The sequence below is a fragment of the Homarus americanus genome, unplaced genomic scaffold, assembly GCF_018991925.1.
Source record: "Homarus americanus isolate GMGI-L3 unplaced genomic scaffold, GMGI_Hamer_2.0 scaffold41366, whole genome shotgun sequence".
NCBI classification, from domain to species: Eukaryota; Metazoa; Arthropoda; class Malacostraca; order Decapoda; family Nephropidae; genus Homarus; species Homarus americanus.
This window is the reverse complement of record NW_024723541.1, coordinates 6,933,284-6,944,894: the sequence shown is the minus strand read 5'-3', so window position 1 is coordinate 6,944,894 and position 11,611 is coordinate 6,933,284.

The window sequence follows — 11,611 nt, the reverse complement described above, 5'->3', positions numbered from 1 at the left end:
GCCCGGGGAGCGATGGGAGGGATGCACTCATTGGCTCTACTCTGCTTCCTTCCCTGGGTCCTCATTTTGCGTTTCTGCTGACGAGTCTTAAACGTCTGAAAGCCAGCTTCAGTGTCGCCATGACTGTCCTCCTCATTTCCTTCGTCAGGAACATTAGCAGAGTGCCGCCCGGCGTCAACTCCTGCCATGGTTAGGTTTAGACGGAATCCAGGTCTTCTACACTGGGGCATAGAGGTGATATGTAGGCCAGCGGTGTCCGGGTAACAGGAACTTGTGTGACTGGGCTGAGTTGTTTGAAGTGAGCCTTGAGTAACACTGATAGGAGGTACACCCAATATTCACCAACTCACTTTTAAATTCCTGTTTCCACCAGGCCAGTATAACCATCGTAGTCACGTGAGACACCACATGAAGTCATTAACACGTGTAGTAAGCTCCAACCATCGGCGGAGCGAGGGAGGGGAGGGGGGGCTGGGAGTCACATGGCCGGGGCCCGGGAGTAGGCTTCTCGCGGGCACCAGGGCACTGTGGATGTGCCAGAAGCTGTCACATTGATTACTACACTGCACCCACAAATAGCACTTTACACATGGTCATAGCTCACTGACACTGGTGTGAAGTCACTAAGTATATAACACCCTGTTTCAGTGTATAAGTTTGGTTATCCCTTAATGTGTGGCACACAGGTGGTGAACGGTGGCTGGGAGGCGCAACCCTCTTATGATGCTAGATAAGTTGACCTCTATAGTCCCATACGTAAGAGAGAGGTGGCCGCAGCAGGCAGAACGCTGGCCTGGCACCTCAGTGTCTGACCTCAACCTTAATGGCGGGGACTGGGTGCCACCTTCACTGTATCACGTCACACTGTATTTTCTTCTATACAGTTTGGTTACGGTACATAATTATACAGTCCACGTTTATAGGGTCGAGGTACCGACATAATTAAGGCACACAACTTGCACAAGGTAACTTCTCTCACTTGTACCAAGCTTCGCACGGCGCTGAAGCCAAGTGAGGTCAGAGGACGACGAGCGGGTGTGACCTCCCCCTACGGTGCCCATAGAACATAGATGAACTGCAATCCTTTACAAGGTTGTTTCGTAGTAGATGTTCCATCATGGCATCTCTTATAATGCTCTCAAGTACTTTACATACTATGCTGGTCAGGCTCATTGGTCTATAATTATTCGTGGAGTGACCATCGCCCATCTTGAAAATAGGATTCCCTAAAGGCAGGTCACACATATTCACAATATTACACTAGTACGTACTAATTGGGCCTTCCCAACCATCATATAGGTACCTTGAGTTCTCCCTTAATACTATCTGTATGCATAAGATTATATGCACGGAACCTGGTATAATTCGAATAAAGCAACATACAGCATGCGAATTACCCCTCCAGAGTGTTTACCGTTTTTTGTGACACTCCCCACTAGAAAATTTAGATACTCCCTGAACACGGTGAGTTTGAATGGTTTGTAGCTGTAATATGAATTAGAAGAGACTAGAGGGACCAGTACAAATGTGCGTACAACAGTATAGGGGTGTACAGTCACGTTCAAGATTCTTCGAACACTGCTAGAGACAGCTGGCAACTCAAGGCCACTTGTTTACTATACTACGTAGTAAAAATTATGAATGAATGTAAAAATGATCGGTGATTGGTTACTTAGTTCCCCGTTGCTTAATTAATGGTTGGGCTTTGTTGTTTCGCATTATATTATGCCTTTCTGCTAGTATATACTGTTAATTTGATTTTAAAATGGATAGAGCAATGAGCCAACCTATATGAATTTATATTTAGATAAATAAACATAAGTAAAAGTCGGTAAGTATGTTAAAGAACATCATGCATCGGGCACAGGTGTGTGCAGGCTGTTTATGAGGTTGCCTGTTTATCATTAATTTATACTAATATTGTCTTCAAACGTTTAATCCCTTTCGGGTAATTAATCCAGTTGTACTAAACCGATGCTAAACAAAACTTCTTTCTAAAGACGCTGATTTCTTGCAACACAAACTCCTGTTTTACTTACCTGTGTGTGCGTGTGCGCATGTGGAGTGAGTGTGTGTGTGTGTGTGGGTTTTTTTTTATTATTATTATTTATTAGGCACTCCCCTACATCCTTGTGTAAGGTGAAGCGCAGAAGCGTTTACAGCGCCCAACAGGGAAGCATGCTAAGTTCATGCTTGCCTTTATGTCTCACGAGTTTAGGGCGTAGAAGCCTGAAGAGTCAGTGGTTTTGTCATGAAGTTATTGGAAGCTCCAACAACTTTCCCTGAATACGAATTCGCAATTTTCACCAGGTACCAACTTTACTGCTAGGTGAACAGGGACTAATGGGGGCTAGGAAGTATGTCCAAACAACTTCCACCAGCCCTGGAATCGAACCCGTGACATCTCGCTTGCGAGGCAAGAACGGTACTGCATCTACCACCGATCCCCCGTATGTGTGTGTGTCAGTCTGTGTCTGTATTTAATAATGACGTTGTTCAATTGAAGGTGATGGTAATTAATCTTAGGAACCATCCGTTTGATGGTGTGAATTAGTACTGTAGCATATGCCTAATACTTTTACAAGCCATTATCTAGCAATATCATTGTCATTCCAAGACTATGAGTATTGTAAGCAGCAAATGGCATTTCTTTCGTTGAGTGACTCTTTGTGCCCCCCCCCCCAAAATCCTTGTTTCTGACTTGTGTCAATTACGTCACGTTTAATCTGGTGTCTTTAAAAAAAAATATTAAATTTTTTCCAAAAATGTGTATGATGTATTATAAATTTGTATCTTATTTATTTATTTATTTATTCGTTTATTTTTTATAAATGCATAATAAATATAAATATAACGCTGACGTTATTGGCGGGAAGGTGGGGGAGACAGAGGTGTTGTCAGTGCTGACTACCCTTCCACTCCCTCAATTGTAGAAGGACCCTGCCAACATGGAATACCACACGCAGAAAATCACTGAACGTGGAAGAATAATCGGCATGAAAGAGGCTGGGTTTTCACCCACTGAAATTGCACGAGAATTGGGTTTTCTCGGTCAACTGTATATTATTGGATTAAGCGATGGGAAGAGGAGGGAAGTTTAAAGGACCACCATAGGATGGGAATGCCGCGCAGAACAACACTTGCACAAATTGAAGCCATCCGGAATTTCGCTGAGGCCAACCCCTTCAAGACTTCATTTTCAATAAGAGAGGATCTATAATTAAATATTTCCCCTTTAACAATCAGGCGAAGACTTCACGAAGGAGGCAGTCACCATAGAACTCCCGCCACCAAGGAGAAGTTAAATGAGCGACATCGAGAGGGCAGGTTGCAGTTTGCTCGACGGTATGCTGAAGAAGGCTTAGATTTTTGGGGAAGAGTAATATTCACTGACGAAAAAACTTTCTCATCTACCTCTCACGGAAGGTTGCATTGCTGGGGGAGGAAAAACACCCGATATGCTAGACAGCATATTTATGAGGAAGCAAGGAGTGGGCATGTGACTTGCAATGTTTGGGGATGGATATATTTGCACAGAGTTGGAGAGCTGACTGACATAGAAGGAAGATTCACAGCTGAACAGTATTTAGAAATACTCGAAGAAGTTATGCTTCCCTCGGTGCGTGCATATGCTTCCCCGTTTCCCGAAAACATAATTTTCATGCACGATAGGTGTCCTATCCATACCGCACTGATTGTAACGCGGTGGTTTGCAGAACAAAGAAATGTGCAAGTTTTAGACTGGCCAAGTAAAGGTTGTGACATGGCCCCTATAGAGAATGTTTGGGGCAATATTGTGAACGTGTGGGAGCCAACTGAAGAGAGAACCAGGGTGCAGCTACAGGAGCATACACACCGTGAGTGGGAGGTCCTGAGGCGGACACCACAACTGATACACAATCACGTCGCCTCCGTTCCCAACAGGCTGCAGCAAGTAATCGAGAATGAAGGTGGCTGGACTAAATATTAATGTGTCAAAAATAATTTTCCTATGTAATCAGTCACATACTGAATGCATCTGAATATCTGTCAAATTGTATAATAAATGTAAAGAAAACAATCTTCTAATATCCCCACTTGTGCAGTATGTATTTAGGATGATTTAAGTCAAACAAATCCTAGCATTATTACTATATCTACCACGTTAGTTTTTAGTTTGACAAATTTATTGGCAAAGCTTGTAGTACAGTTTACCTATTCTGAGTAATTCAGTCAGGTTTTGACACTGAGGGTGGTCTCACTTCTCACTGCCACGCAGGACAGGTTCATACACAAAGAAATACAACATATTCATTAACAGCTATATATATGTATGTACAGTAGGGGGCAGGGAAAAAACACTTTTATTTGAGTTGCAGGCTGCACTTTTCAGGCATCGTTTGTATGGATGTAACAAACACCTGTGCAAAATTTCATGCCATTTCATGCATACTTACCCTGCCGCATCGCGAACGACTTTTTGTCAACTTTTAGTGTATACCAAAAATTAGGTGTCATTTAATGTTTTCCAGGATAATGATAAATTTTACATGGGTGACATCGATTTAATTCACATGTTATTTTACAGGTACACCGTATAGAAAATCATTACAAGTTCATATTGAAATTCTTTTTTGTGCGGAACCTTGGCATCATTTTCCTAGACAATAATCTTTGCCTAATATATCCATCTCTCGATTCGTATCCCGTCACTTCAGTGCAAGCTTCAGTCATCACTTTTATGCCTCTCTCGACCGCCTGAGTGCTGTTTGGCCACTTGGGCACCACTAATGGTGTCTCAAGAATGTCATTAACCTGTAGATTTGACAGAGAAGCAATGTAAGGAGGCTCAGTCTTGAGTTCATTCCTCCAGTTAATCATGGAATGATAGTTTTTTGCTTGCCACTTTAGTTTCGGAGTCACCACCTTTCTCATGTTGACTACAGGAGGCACATCCTCATTCCCATCTCCATCTTTACCCTCCTCATCAGTATAGTTTAACAAATTCTCGTCAACAGCAGCATCAGAATCTTCCTCCTCCTCTTCAGATCTGCCAGTGCATTCTTCCTTTTGCTGATTCTCCTCTCTAATTTTTCTTATCATTGAGACAGCTTTTTCTCTAACAGTCATGTCCTCATCTGCACACATACCAAGAAGAAGTTGATCTGTGTGGGCGAAGTATGCATTTCTCTGGACAGCCTTCTTCACTATCGTCTCCTCCTCACTATTCAGGTGTTTCATATATAGCAGGGACTGGAATACGTTCCTTGAGCCGTGTGTTACGTAAGGGTGTATCTTGATGTAAAACCACATTGGAGCACTGAACTTTATTATTGTAATGACAATTCTTTTCAACTCATGGCTGGGTCTTGATGTTGCTACATACAGCCTGAGGATTCTACTCCATAAGGTGTTCCACCTTGACACACAGGGAGGACCTGGCTCAATAGCAGCCAAGTCATCTTCAACAACACCTGTGATAACTCCTTTACAAATCCTATACAGGTATTTCTGATCCCAGGACAGATCTTTCTCCACTTCATCATTAAACACAGGGAAATCAGGGAAACTGACTGGCTGGAAGGCGACAACTGGAAGCTCAGACAAAGACTCCTTGATCTGCTTTCCAATGGGACCACGCCAATGCTCAGGACCACTTGGTTTACCATCATAGTGATAAAAAACTGCGCGGAAAGGCAGCTCATTTCCGTGAAGCTGACATATGAAATACTGGAGCAGGTGACCAAGTAACATTTCAAGATGATGAATGACTCCATTTTCTGATCCTACATTTACATTGGTTCCATCACAACCAACACACACAATGGGCTGCTGGGTTAGATTTTTCTCCACCAGAAACTCGTGAATAGTTTTGGCAATCTGCTTTCCGTGTCCAGTCTTGGGAGTCACATGTGTGAGATATTCATTGCCAGGCTCAATCATGATGACATAATGATCTTTCACCATCATCCTCGAACTCCATTTCTCGGTCTTCTCATTCTTTATCATCACACGAGTGGCGGTCTTCTTACCATCAAAATAGAGTGACGTCAAATTATCTAAACTAGCCATCTCAATTTCTTGCCTCTTAAATCGGTATTTTTGTCTCGCATCAGCGCAGCTTATGTGGTCCAATAACCTGACTCTTGTCATCCTTTGTGATAATGCCATAGTCAGTTAAGGTGGCAGTAGCAATGGCAGCTCCAGCATAATCACTAATCAAGTATCGGTCACAAGCGGCAGCCAGTGTAGGGAGTCTTGTCCGGTTCTGTGAACTGGTGTCTGTCAGAGCCCTTGGATCAGGGACAAAATCAGCATCAGTATTGACGAGAGGAATATCTCTTGAATCATAGCACCATACTCATCTGCAACAAGACAACTTAAATGAAATAAGAGATATGAAAAAAAAGTAGATAAACACTGAACAGAACATTGCACCGCCACAGCGGCTGTTTGGCTAGTACTGTAGGTAAATTTAAAAATTTCAGTAGAAAATGCGGCAGACTAAACCTCGACATATCAGCTTCAAATTTGGCATGGAGTCTTAGATATGTATTAGGAACAATGCCTGAAGAGTGCAGCTTTGAGCAAAATTTCACTGCCCCCTAGTACTCGCTCCTGAACATGTGAATTACACGAAAGCGCTTGGGAACTTCGTGTTTTCTTCTTTCCTTGTGGTTATCAGCATATACCTGGATCACGCGCAACTTGTGTGTGTGTGGGTGTATATATATATATATATATATATATATATATATATATATATATATATATATATATATATATATATATATATATATATATATATATATATATATATATATAGAGGTCAGATTCATGTGGGTAATGCACTGCTCACTGCCATGAATGTAAAAGTGATCGGTGATTGGTTACTTAGTTCCCCGTTGCTTAATTAATGGTTGGGCTTTGTTTTCTTGTATTATATTATACTTCTCTGCTAGTATATACTATTAATTTGATTTTAAAATGGATAGAGCAATGAGCCAACCTATATGAAATCATATTTAGATAAATAAACATAAGTAAAAGTCGGTAAGTATGTTAAAGAACATCATGCATCGGGCACAGGTGTGTGCAGGCTGTTTATGAGGTTGCCTGTTTATCATTAATTTATACTAATATTGTCTTCAAACGTATAATCCATTTCGATTAATTAATCCAGTCGTAAGTAACCGATGCTAAACAGATTTCTTTCTAAAGACGCTGATTTCATGCAACGCAAACTGCTATTTTAATTCGCGGTGGGATTAAACAGAATCATTGGTTCGCTGCTACCTCTAGTAAGTGTGTGCGTGTGTGCCTTAGCCTGTGTGTGTGTCAATGCTTGTCTGAAAACAGTTGTATAAATGAAACAGTATTATTTAGTTTATTTAATGAAATAATTTATTTTACACTTCCTGTGAGGCACTGGAAAGAAAAATTTATATATAATGTTTTATTTTTATCTATTTATTTATGTTTAAATTGTATTTCATTAAATGGATACTGCACAGTTTTACGAAATGAAAGACTTTCCAATGAGATCCTCCGATGAACCAGTTTAAAAACAAGGTTTTTTGCGGACAAACAAGCAATAATCAAAAGAAATGCCATTTGAAATATATAAGCTAAGTCTACTCGGAGGACAATCGTAATGGATACAATGCAATACAATACACATGCTACCGCATTAGCTACACCTACAGTACGAGATTTCATTAATTAATGTAATGATTTTTTTTATAATTAATAAAAACAGTAAGGGACTCCGTTGAAATCGACTTTCTTCATGAGCGCGTGTGTATGTGTCTATGCAAGTGTGCGTGAGTGTTAGAGCGTTGTTGTAGGTTATGAAATAATTGTGGGGTAACGTTGTAACTTAGTTTGGTATTTTGGCAAAGATTTCTTCCCAGAGAAAAATATATACAAGTACAACCATTACAGTTGTTACCGCCACAGTAGGATAAACTAGAAGAGAGGGAGAAAGAGAGGGATAGAGAGAGAGAAAGGGAGACAGGAGAGAGCCAGTGTTGACAACAAACTTTGCTTAGGTGTTACATGTGAAACAGATGGTCCTCGCCTCGGGCTGACTCCCTCCTTGTGGGGTTCAGAAGATAGTCTCTAGCCGTCCAGTGAGCTAACAAGTCAGGGAGCTAATAAGTCCTACATTAGACCCGAAACACGTAAGTTTTATATGGTTTATCACTCCACTCTACTCAAAGAACAATCGAGTCCTACGGGCAGGGGTCTCTTTATCCCACAGTCGCTCATTGGGCGGTTACAACAGTAAACGTTATCCAAGAATACATAAATATATTGTGAAAGGCATAACATGAACTTATTAAATATAAGATTATGAGTTTGAAATATGAAAGATTAATTTCCTCGTCACAGGTGCCTTCAAGAGCCGGATCGGAACCATTACATATTGTAGGAATTGTGTCGTTATACAGTTGTTTCTTTGTCTCCGTCTCCCTCTCTGATTTTTTCCATGGTTGACCTTTGTAATTTCTAAATTGAATCGGGGGTGCTTGAGGACATTCTTGCTGTTTATCCCAAATTTGCTAGCCCACACTGATTTGTCTTCGATTAGAATATGACCTCCTATGTATGTGAACCACTGACCTATATATACTGCAAATGAATATGATGTATTTCTTTCTTTCTTTGTGTACGAACCTCTGTCCTGCATGGCAGTGAACAGTGACATTACCCACATGAATCTGACCTCTCTCTCAATATATCTATAGCTGTTAATGAATATGTTGTATTTCTTTGTGTATGAACCTCTGTCCTGCGTGGCAGTGAGAAGTGAGACCACCCTCAGTGTCAAAACCTGACTGAATTACTCAGAATAGGCAAACTGTACTACAAGCTTTGCCAATAAATTTGTCAAACTAAAAACTAACGTGGTACAGTAGATATAGTAATTATTTCACATGCAATATATTTATCATATATGATACTGTACTCTTTCATAATAATTATAAGTATAATGCTAGGATTTGTTTGACTTAAATCATCCTAAATACATACTGCACAAGTGGGGATATTAGAAGAAGATTGTTTTCTTTACATATATTATACAATTTGACAGATATTCAGATGCATTCAGTATGTGACTGATTACATAGGAAAATTATTTTTGACACATTAATATTTAGTCCAGCCACCTTCATTCTCGATTACTTGCTGCAGCCTGTTGGGAACGGAGGCGACGTGATTGTGTATCAGTTGTGGTGTCCGCCTCAGGACCTCCCACTCACGGTGTGTATGCTCCTGTAGCTGCACCCTGGTTCTCTCTTCAGTTGGCTCCCACACGTTCACAATATTGGCCCAAACATTCTCTATAGGGGCCATGTCACAACCTTTGCTTGGCCAGTCTAAAACTTGCACATTTCTTTGTTCTGCAAACCACCGCGTTACAATCAGTGCGGTATGGATAGGACACCTATCGTGCATGAAAATTATGTTTTCGGGAAACGGGGAAGCATATGCACGCACCGAGGGAAGCATAACTTCTTCGAGTATTTCTAAATACTGTTCAGCTGTGAATCTTCCTTCTATGTCAGTCAGCTCTCCAACTCCTTGCAAATATATCCATCCCCAAACATTGCAAGTCATATGCCCACTCCTTGCTTCCTCATAAATATGCTGTCTAGCATATCGGGTGTTCTTCCTCCTCTGCAATGCAACCTTCCGTGAGAGGTAGATGAGAAAGTTTTTCGTCAGTGAATATTACTCTAACCCCAAAAATCTAAGCCTTCTTCAGCATACCGTCGAGCAAACTGCAACCTGCCCTCGCGATGTCGCTCCTTTAACTTCTCCTTGGTGGCGGGAGTTCTATGGTGAATGCCTCCTTCGTCAAGTCTTCGCCTGATTGTTAAAGGGGAAATATTTAATTGTAGATCCTCTCTTATTGAAAATGAAGTCTTGAAGGGGTTGGCCTCAGCGAAATTCCGGATGGCTTCAACTTGTGCAAGTGTTGTTCTGTGCGGCATTCCCGTCCTGTGGTGGTCCTTTAAACTTCCCTCCTCTTCCCATCGCTTACTCCAATAATATACAGTTGACCGAGAAAAACCCAATTCTCGTGCAATTTCAGTGGGTGAAAACCCAGCCTCTTTCATGCCGATTATTCTTCCACGTTCAGTGATTTTCTGCGTGTGGTATTCCATGTTGGCAGGGTCCTTCTACAATTGAGGGAGTGGAAGGGTAGTCAGCACTGACAACACCTCTGTCTCCCCCACCTTCCCGCCAATAACGTCAGCGTTATATTTATATTTATTATGCATTTATAAAAAATAAAACGGGGGGGCGCAAAGAATCACTCAACGAAAGAAATGCCATTTGCTGCTTACAATATTCATAGTCTTGGAATGACAATGATATTGCTAGATAATGGCTTGAAAAAGTATTAGGCATATGCTACAGTACTAATTCACACCATTAGACGGATGGTTCGTAAGATTAATTACCATCACCTTCAATTGAACAACGTCATTATTAAATACAGACACAGACTGACACACATACACACACACACACACACTCCACATGGGCACACACACACACACTCCACACGCACACACAGGTAAGTAAAACAGCAGTTTGTGTTGCAAGAAATCAGCGTCTTTAGAAGGAAGTTTTGTTTAGCATCGGTTTAGTACAACTGGATTAATTACCCGAAAGGCATTAAACGTTTGAAGACAATATTAGTATAAATTAATGATAAACAGGCAACCTCATAAGCAGCCTGCACACGGCTGTGCCCGATGCATGATGTTCTTTAACATACCGATTTTTACTTATTTTTATTTATCTAAATATAAATTCATATAGGTTGGCTCATTGCTCTATCCATTTTAAAATCAAATTAACAGTATATTCTAGCAGAAAGGCATAATATAATGCGAAACAACAATGCCCAACCATTAATTAAGCAACGGGGAACTAAGTAACCAATCACCGATCACTTTTACATTCATTCATAATTTTCAATTCAATTTCAATTTCAATTGTTTATTCCTTGATAGGAAGCGGGATCTAATTAACTCACTAATTTTCCCTGTATACAATGACAACAGAATCATCTGGCAAGTGTGAAAAGTATATACAGTATAAAGTATTATAAAAGGGGCTTACTAAAGCCTAAGGAAGGAAGGATATTCCTTTCATAATTTTTACGTAGTATAGTAAACAAACGGCCTTGAGTTGCCAGCTGTCTCCAGCAGTGTTCGAAGAATCTTGAACATGACTGTACATATACCAGATATAGCATTATTTATTAATTTATGCTATTTTTTTTTGCCATTATTTACTTATTTACTTTTATAATTTTCTTCTCGGAGAGGCTCCTCTGACCTGTGAGGCCTTAAGCTATAGCTTATCTAGCTTATACCAAAATCCGGCACCACTTGTAAGCCTCCTAGCTGCTATGGTGTTGGATCTGATCTTCTGTATGTTACTTTATTAGCTTTGTTGTCCAGTGTAAGTACAGGAGGAAACAGGAGTAGCCGGAGGAAACCTCTGATGTTTGTTAGTGTTCCCACTGAAGGACACCCTTCTCATATCAGTCAGTCTGGGAATCGAACCCAGGACACTATATTCACAATAATGAGAGATGCGCGCGTTA